This window comes from Anomaloglossus baeobatrachus, chromosome 4 (genome assembly GCF_048569485.1).
Source record: "Anomaloglossus baeobatrachus isolate aAnoBae1 chromosome 4, aAnoBae1.hap1, whole genome shotgun sequence".
NCBI classification, from domain to species: Eukaryota; Metazoa; Chordata; class Amphibia; order Anura; family Aromobatidae; genus Anomaloglossus; species Anomaloglossus baeobatrachus.
The window spans coordinates 693,654,837-693,664,407 of record NC_134356.1 but is presented as its reverse complement, the minus strand read 5'-3'; positions in this window follow the sequence as shown (position 1 = coordinate 693,664,407).

The window sequence follows — 9,571 nt, the reverse complement described above, 5'->3', positions numbered from 1 at the left end:
ATATAATAAAGATTATGTTTTATTCAAAATTATACCACGGTTGTCTCTGTGTATAAATACATGGCTGTCTGTGTCTGCTGTCATCTGCCATTCAGCTCTGCTACATGGCTGTCTGTGTCTGCTGTCATCTGCCATTCAGCTCTGCTACATGGCTGTCTGTGTCTGCTGTCATCTGCCATTCAGCTCTGCTACATGGCTGTCTGTGTCTGCTGTCATCTGCCATTCAGCTCTGCTACATGGCTGTCTGTGTCTGCTGTCAGCGGCCATGTAGCAGAGCTGAATGGCAGCTGACATAGTAAAAACGCATCCCTACACATTACACACGCTTGGCAAGTTAATAAATAAAAAAAAAAAAAAAAGGTGCCCAATGCATACGTCACAGATCACATGATCTAAAGGATCGCACACAAAATTGATCAATTTAACATAGACTACTAACGCACGTGTGACAGCAAATGAACGACCTACGTGCAATCTCATTCAATCGCATATGCGACCTGGGCGTGTCACATCGCATACGAGATCGCATACCTAATTGTAAGGTGTAAAGCTGGCTTAACTTTCTAAATGCTGCAATCAATAGCTTTGGCAGCATTTAAGAGGCTAGGAGAGGTAGTGTGCGCCCTCCTGCCCCTGATTGTGACTCCTATTACATGATCATGTATTCCTTATCATTGTCATGGTAACCTGAGGTCAAATGATCCTTAAGGTTACCTGGCTAAGATTACTAAACCACAGCTGATATCAAAAGAGGTATATTACTAGAGAAACCACCATTTAATTACCTCTAAAACTATATTTTTATTAATCTCATTAAAATAGACACATAGGGCCTCCTTTCAAACAACATACAACACAATTTGTGCCAGTAAGTGCTAGGTAGGTATAAGGTCCATACAATGAGGGATTAATAGAATATCAGTAATTTTAGGACAGACTTGAAGATGCTAAATCACATGCTATATTGCCCTTCCTACCGATGGAGGATGTCATAATTTTTTGGGCATCCCCTATTCCAGGTGGCTGACCCTCACTCGTCCTATAACTATCTAGCAAGGTATCAACCACCGAAACAGGTGTAAAGAAAAAATGAGAAACAAACCACATACACACAGTACAAAAATTGTGTTAAATATAATATGGTTTCTAACTAGTACTGAATCCCTAGTCAGAGAAAATAGATATGTGTTTAGGAATAGATTCAACGGGCCTACTTATCTAAATAGGCACCCTCAACTCTCCCGACGCGTTTCCTCCCCCTTCGTAACGCAATAAAAGGGGGATAATCAGGGTATATATGAGATGACTCAGAAAATAGATCTCTACCAACCACCTGTTTCAGTGGTTCATACCTTGCTAGATAGTTGTAGGGTAAGTGAAAGTCAGCCACCTGAAATGGGGGATGCCCAAAAAACTATGACATCCTCCGTTGGTAGGAAGGGCAATATAGGATGTGATTTAGCATCTTCAAGTCTGTCCTAACATTACTGATATTCTATTAATCCCTCACTGTATGGGGTATGGGCAAACTCAGAAGAAATTGCACAATAATTGAATGAGCATTTTCTTTTTTTCCCTTTTAAAAGTTAAAAATTGAAAGCTAAAAAAACATTTTTATGGGCAAAATATAATAATTTTTTATTTTCTCCTTTTAATGTCATTAAAAATTGGTGAAACCTCTGCTTGTTAAAAGTGCTCATCACATCCAGATAAATTCCTTGTGGAGTCTAGTTTTCAAAATGGGGTGCACGTCTAGGTGGTTTACACTGTTTAGGAAAACCAGAGGCTCTCTAAATGCAACATTGCGTCCGCTATTGATTCTAGTTCAAGATGATTTTGTATTCCATAAGTCAAATGACACATCTTCCCTTCTGAACACTGCCGTGTGCCCAAACAGTAGTTTTCCACCACATATTGGGTATTGGCGTACTCAGGAGAAATTGCTCAAGAAATGTATGTGCATTTTCTCCTTTTAACCTTATAAAAACATTAAAGCTATAACAACATTTTTCTGGGGAAAATATGATTTTTTATTTTCACGCCTCAACGTCAAAAATCTCTGTGAAGTACCAGAAGGTTCAAAATGCTATCCACACATCTAAGTAAATTTCTTATGGGGTATAGTTTAAAAAATTAAGTTTTTTGTAAGGGGGTTATCACTGTTTAGGCTCTCCAAATGCAAGATGGTGTCCACTATCGATTCCTGATGATTTTTCCTTAAAAAAGACAATTAGCGCTCCATTCCATCCAAGCCTCATCATGCACCCAAACAGTAGTTTTAGATCACATATGGAGTATCAGTACACTCAAGAGAAGTTACACAACAAATTTTAGAGTCCATTTCCTCCTGTTATTCTTTAGAAAATGCAACATTTGGGGAGAAAATTAAATTTTTAGGAGAAAAGGTGAAATTTCATTTTTTTTTCTTTTTATATTGCTTGAATTAATCTGAAGCACCTAAAGGGTTATTAAACTTGACTGTGATTTTGAGCATTATGATGGGTACAGTTTTTAGAATGGTGTCAATTTGGGTATTTTCTGTCATATAATGTTACGTCACCACCGGAGTCCGCTCCATCGACTTCTGCTCCAATCGCCAGGCGACGCCGTGTTCCTGCCGTGGATGGTGCTGGTGATGGGAGAGGAGTCGATGCCGGCGGCGCCGGTGGGCGCAGGCTCAATTCATCCACTGGTCTGGGTTTCCTGGGGATCTGCAGTGCCACTGGCTGACTGTAAGTGGCAGGTGTCTCCTAGCTGAGATACCATCATTCAGCTACAGCCTATGGGAAGACACCACACACTTTTTAATTCCCCTCCTGTCTGCTGACCACTGCCAGAGATAGTTCTGAGAATTCTGGCTCCTGTTTAGTCCTGTGATTTTGTGTGCTGATTACCGCTTGTTTCCTGACTACCCTTCTGCCTGCTGTTTTTGTACCTCGCTGCCCGATCCGGTTTTGACCTCTGCTTGTTTCTGATTACGACTTTGTCTGCCGATTCTGTCCCTGTTCCGCAATTCCTGATTTGACCCTGCCTGATGACTACTCTCATCAGACATCAGACTGCAGCCTTCCACAGTTAGTGATCTCCAGGGCCCTGTGTAATTCCAAATCCCTGTATAGGGGTTAAAGGGTTTCAGGGTTCTTGGGGTCCTGCTTGGTGAGTGGCTTCCCTCTAGCCTATCTTTTACAGCCCGTCTGAGTCTGTGGATCTAGGCAGGCATTACATATAAACTTCAAAGTCACTTCAAATGTGATTGTGGTCCCTAAAACATTGTTTTTGGAAAAATGAGAAATTGCTGATAATGTTTTAAATCTTCTAACCTCCTAAGGAAAAAAATATATTTTTAAAAAACGCTGTAAAGTAGACATGTGTAACATGTTGTTTATTATCTGTTTTGTGTGACAGAACTCTCTCGTTTAAGTACATTAAAATCTAAAGTTTGAAAATGCAAAATTTAAAATTTTTTCAACAAAATGTCCCTAATTTTACAACTAAACTAATTTGGCCTAAATTTACCGTAAATTACATTATGTCAGGAGAAAAGCTGTTTAAGAATTACTGGAATCCATTGAAGTGTTCCACAGTTATTACCACATAAATTGAAATTCATCAGAATTGCAAAATTTGTTTCTATAAGGAGTGCGAAAACAGGCTTCGGTGGTAAGGGGGTTAAAGGGAATCTGTCACAAGGTTTTTGCTACTTCATGAAAAAATACTGCGTAATACATTGCAAAACATGGCTGCTAATCGTTGCCGTGGTAGTTCCATAGCAAACACAAACACTATAGATGATATAAATAAACCGGAGGACAGGAGTTATATGTGCAAAAATGGTATAAACTATATTAAGTACCAATAATCAAAGTGAACAGAAAAAACCCCACTATTTAAATAAGCATGAAGGATGCAACAGGAAATCAGATTGTATTTATAACTAGGAACGTGCCCAGAGGACTGCAGGTGTTGGTTTAATCTGTTAGAATCAGACACTAAAGACAGTAAGCATCAGAACTCCAAGTGGAGGAGACTTACCTTGAAAACAATGTTATGGGTAGCATACCTTAAGCCTATAAAGTGCTAAGTGCAGAAGCAACTTACAGTCTGAGCTCCAAGTGGTGGTGCGGGCCCCCAGATATCGGACCTCTAATCCACCAATGCATGTTTCCCCACAGAATTAATTGGGCTTTATCATGGAGGAGACATTCTGAGAGCAGCATGATATAGGCAAAGAGATTCTGAAAGTAACCTAAAAGTAAAAGTAAAGTTTACCTTAGATCACTGTGTGCAGCCGTTCTGACTTTATCTCAGAACTGATTATAGCAGAGCTGAGTGAGCTTCCTTGCCCACACCAGGCTCTCAATAGAGATTATGACCTTGAGTCCACAAAAAAAATAATTATAGAAAGATGTCCTTTTTTTGATGAAAATTACCCATAGAAGTCTATGGGTCAGTGAAAATTACAATGAAAACAAAGTTGATATCCATGTACTATCCAAATGCTGTCCGTGATTAACCAGGAGAAGCTTTGTAGCTTATTATTTTTACATACGTGAAAATCTTTGAAAATACACTGACCGTGGAAAAGGACAAACCGAACAAACATTAAAGAAACTCAGATCCAGAACCAGAATGAGGGAGCCAGCACAATTTCTAGACTGTACTTATTAATAAATTGAGATTTTTGGCAAAACATTACAATATTGTGAGCTACCCCGCCACTCCACGGCAAATCTCAGGGGGCAGTCCTACACGAATATTTTATTTATCTGAAGGGTGCCATGCGGCTTCACACATTAAAAGCAGGACTATTTAAAACTGAAACAGATCCAGAACACTGATGAAACTCAGATCATGTTTTATGCATAAGAAAAAGCATAGACAAATGGAGGAGGCCTTAATGGTAGTGATTTTTGGCCTGTTTCAGGGCAGAATCTAGGTTGCTCTTAGGCCATGTGCGTACTTAAAACTGACTTTTTCTCAAGGCAAAAGCGGACTCTCTGAATGAATCCCGCAGCTGTGGTAAAAAACCGCACCAAAACCGCAACAAAATCCGCATGTGGTTTTGCCACGGTTTGGTGCGGATTTGTCGCGGATTTGCCCGTTTTTTCCGCAGGTTGGTCCCTGCGGGTTTTAACTATTATCTATGCGGAAAAAAAGTGACATGCACATTAATTCCGCAGCAGAAATTCCGCAGGTAAATCCGCAGTAAACAGAAAACCATGTTTCCCTTGATAAAGACGGCGAAATGTGCGTTGGGAAGCCTCCCGGTGGTCCCCAATATCTAATATGTAAGTAATCTTTCCCAGTATACTCCATGGTTTACCAACTTGCACTCCTATACCTTGGGTGCATTATATGGAAATTCCATCTGTGATAGGCATACTTGCCTATTTATGGCTGATAAGATTTTTGTATTTGTGATATATATTTGAATACCCACCATAACTGGCAGTAGTCTGCATACTTTCATCCTTGTTGGATGCTGACTTGGATGTTACACATCATGAATAATGGTTGCTGTTGTTGATCTGAAGATGAGCAGTCTTGCTGAGCAATTTTTATGCTTCTGTCTATAATGACACACCATTACACACCTTAATTTTTGGTGTGTTATGAGTACATATTTTCTACACCAGCATGACGTCTCACCTCTAGTCACCAACAAGTATATATGCATAACCTATATATGTGGTCTGTCTATCACTCTATGTGATGAATATTCAGAGGAATTTTCCTCAAAGTTACATGGACTTCTACATTTTATGTGCTATTTGTACTAGAGTGGTCCTATCTGCCATTTAGCTCACTACATAGGAATACAGTGATAAAAACTGAGTTATGAGCTGATTGTTTTATAGGGATTTGAGGTCCAATAAGGAACACTGAGCACTTTATATTCAGTCAAATGTTTACTTCATTTTTATGGCAGGGACGATTGTACTGGAATTAATCATGTGGTCTGATTCGGGCTCTATATGGAATTTATAGCAATTTTGTATCAGTAAAGCACTTGACATGTACTAAGGACATATTTTACATTGGAGTCTGACTCACCCCACAGTATTCTATCTACATTCAGAATTCCTTTCTCTAGTCCACGTATTGTAACAACACTATTACCTCTTTATAGTTACTGGGTGACCAATTCAGGATTAAATTTCACTGCTCTTTTTCTTGCTCCCTCCCCCACCCCCCTCCTTGATTTTCTTCCTGTAATTTTTAACAAATTTCAATAATAAAAATTATTGTTTTAAATATGAGTTTCAGTATTCTTTTGTAGGTCACATATAAGGTAAATCCGCAGGTATAAAAAAACGCAGTGTACGCACAGCATTTTTTATACCCGTAGGTTTTGCTGTGGAATGACTGCAACAATGTTACAAACATTTTCAGCAGCAAATCCACGGTAAATCCGCAGCGTGTGCACGTGGCCCTAGACAGCTTAAAATCTGGAGTAGTTTGGCGCAACACATCAGTACAACTTAATTGTTTTACAGCTCTGAAAAAACATGTTAGTATTCATTAAAAAATAAGGACATTCATACAACATTTAAGAACCCTACAACTATGACTGATTATGCAAACTTGCTTCTTTTTTATTTATCTGACAAACATTGAAAAAAAATATATATTTAAGGTTTTTTTATTTAAAAATACTCATAGAACAACCATTTATATGTAAAATTTGCGTCTTGGTTCAGTAACAGAAAAAAGACTGAATGGAACACCTATGTGTGTGAATTAGGTGCTAGCTTAAAAGTATATGACTATAATAGTTATAATAAGCTGCACATTAACGACTATAAAAATATAAACATGAAAAATGGTAAAGCATTACTGCTCTAGGGATACTATTGTTGCGGGCAGGGGACAGAGCACAGCAGGGGGGCTGCTCAGGACGATCAGGTCCGGGCGGTTGCTGTGGCTCGAGTGGCAGCTGGATCAAGGCTCGCTCAGCAGTCCGTCGCCCACAACTGAATAAAAAGGGGGTGTTATTTACAGGGGAGAGTTTGTCAGTGACTCCACTCATATGATGCGGTGATTGTTGGTGGCACCACCACTGCCTTGGTATGGGGTGCCCGGGGCTGATGGAGCGGGGCAGCAGGATGGTATCCCCTCCACTGGTCGGGGAGGTGTAGTCCTGGGGCCCAAATGTAGGTGGAGTAGAGTGCTGGGACGCAGTCTGCAGGGCTGGACCGGATGATACCGGTGTACTCACTGTTTTTGAATAAATCACACAGAGTCCAGATAGTAAACCAACGGCCGTATACCGGTAGACTCCGGAGGGGTGTGCTCAGGTCCAGCACACCGGTGAACAGAACAGGGGCCCTTCCTCCTGCACTTTAGTTTGGTGTCCCGTGTGTTGACTAGTCCGCATGAAACGGGAAAAGTCCACTCCCGGTGTATTTGCTTTGGGAGCTGTCGCCCGCAAGATCTGACTTTTGGGATTTTAGCAGGCACTTGCAGATGCCCTATCCCCCGCGTTGGGCTTCTGTCTCACTCTATCTGGGCTGCTAGTGGGACAAGACTTGGAATCTTTTCCCCTGCTGGTTACTTGGAAAGGTCCTTGCAGCTGTCCTCGCCCTAGTGTCTAGGTACCCCGACTGTACACGGCCTCCGGACCGGATTCCCACTGTCGGTACCGGCGGGCTACAACCCTGCCCCGGTCCACTTAAGGTCTCCCGTAAACGGAGCTCCATCTCATGTGGCCCTGCTCTGCCGTCTGCCACCTAGTCAGCTCAGGTAGTTCGGTAGACCGGGAGCTAAACCCCCGACTATCACTTCACTCCTCTCGCTTCCACTGTCCAAACTAAACTGCATGTCTTGTCTCTGTGTTCCCTCTTCTTGACACCTCAGAACCCCTAGGTGGGCATCACCATCTGCCTGGTCCCGCCCACTGGTGTGTCCGTATTGTCCTTGGGGGGTGACTAGGCTGTTGTGCCTGGTGTGTGTACCTGTGTGTGGGGTTGTGTTGGAAGGCCAAGGAGGAGGGAATCTTGCATTTGGAAGATGGATGCAGTCTTCTGTGACAACCTGATTTTTTCAGGGCGTCACGCTATGAACAATGAAAAATACATTTAGCTTTCTGAAAAAAATGAAATACATGAAAAATGGTATTTCAAAACTGCCATGAATATTTGAAATTAGTAGAAATATTTAGCAAATGTATTGATCAATGCAAATGAGCCCGAAAACCAACGACAAGGTAATCTCTAATTTTTCGGGAACCTAACCTTAATGCCTCTGTATGTGCTACTAAAAATCTGCAGGTCATGGCAGAAACGCTTAGCCGATCTGTGTCAGTATTTTAATGCTGGGTTTTCTATATCATGGCTTGCAGTAATGACATCAATGTCTTTATATATTAATGGAAGGACTCCTTTAACCTACAGTTTTCTTGAGATATGAGAAAAACGGTCCTAGTTTCATTGGTGGTCTTGTTCAGAGTTTTATCAGGTTTTCAGCAGACTGTTTCTAATTGTAATTTTAGTTTGGTTTTAGTTTCCTCACTTTTCTGGGGGGGTGAGAAAAAAAAGTTTCACATATAATTGTATTTCTGATTTTGATCAAATATTGGACATGCTTGTTGAGTATGAGAGAATTTAGGGGTACTTTGCATGTTGCGACATCGCTACTGTGATATTGTCGGGGTCAAATAGAAAGTATCGCACATCCAGTGCCGGTAACGACGTTGCAATGTGTAAAGCCTAGATGCGCCGATAAACGATCGCAAAAGCGACGAAAATCGGTGATCTATGTAGCGTCGGTCATTTTCATAATGTCGCACCAATAGGAGATACGATGTTGTTCTTCGTTCCTGCGGCAGCAGACATCGCTTCGTGTGACATCGCAGGAGCGAGGAACATCTCCTTACCTTCCTCCACTGGCTGTGTGGAAGGAAGGAGGTGGGCGGGATGTTTACGTCCTGCTCATCGCCGCCCCTCCTCTTCTATTGGATGGCTGCCGTGTGACGTCGCAGTGACGCCGCACGACCCGCCCCCTTAGGAAGGAGGCGGGTCGCCAGCCAGAGCGACGTTGCACGGCAGATGAGTGCATGTGAAGCTGCCATAGCGATAGTATTCACTACGGCAGCTATCACAAGATATCGCATCTGCGACGGGGGCGGGAACTATCGCGCTCGCATCGCTAGCCGATGCTAGCAATGTCGCAACGTGCAAAGTACCCCTTACTCTGCCTAACAACCTAAATAGTCTTCTTCTCTCAAGGCATAATGTACTGGTACACACATATGTATCTTTATATGTTTACTCAATTAGGGATAAAAATATGTCTTATTTTTTTCCCAGAAGGGAACAAAAACAATGCCAAAACCACCCTTGTCACATTGTTGCAATACACTTTTGTTAAATAACATTTTTTAAAAAATAATTTCCATAAACTAGTAACTAATACAGATACATTTGGTGTCAGTGTATTCCTGCTAACCCAAAAATGCAGAGAACACATGGCTAAGGGTGAGCAATAAATAGTGCAAATTAAAATGTATTGTTTTTCTCTTGCATTTAGCCCATAATAAAGGTGAATGTAAATGCAAAATCTCTATGTGTGT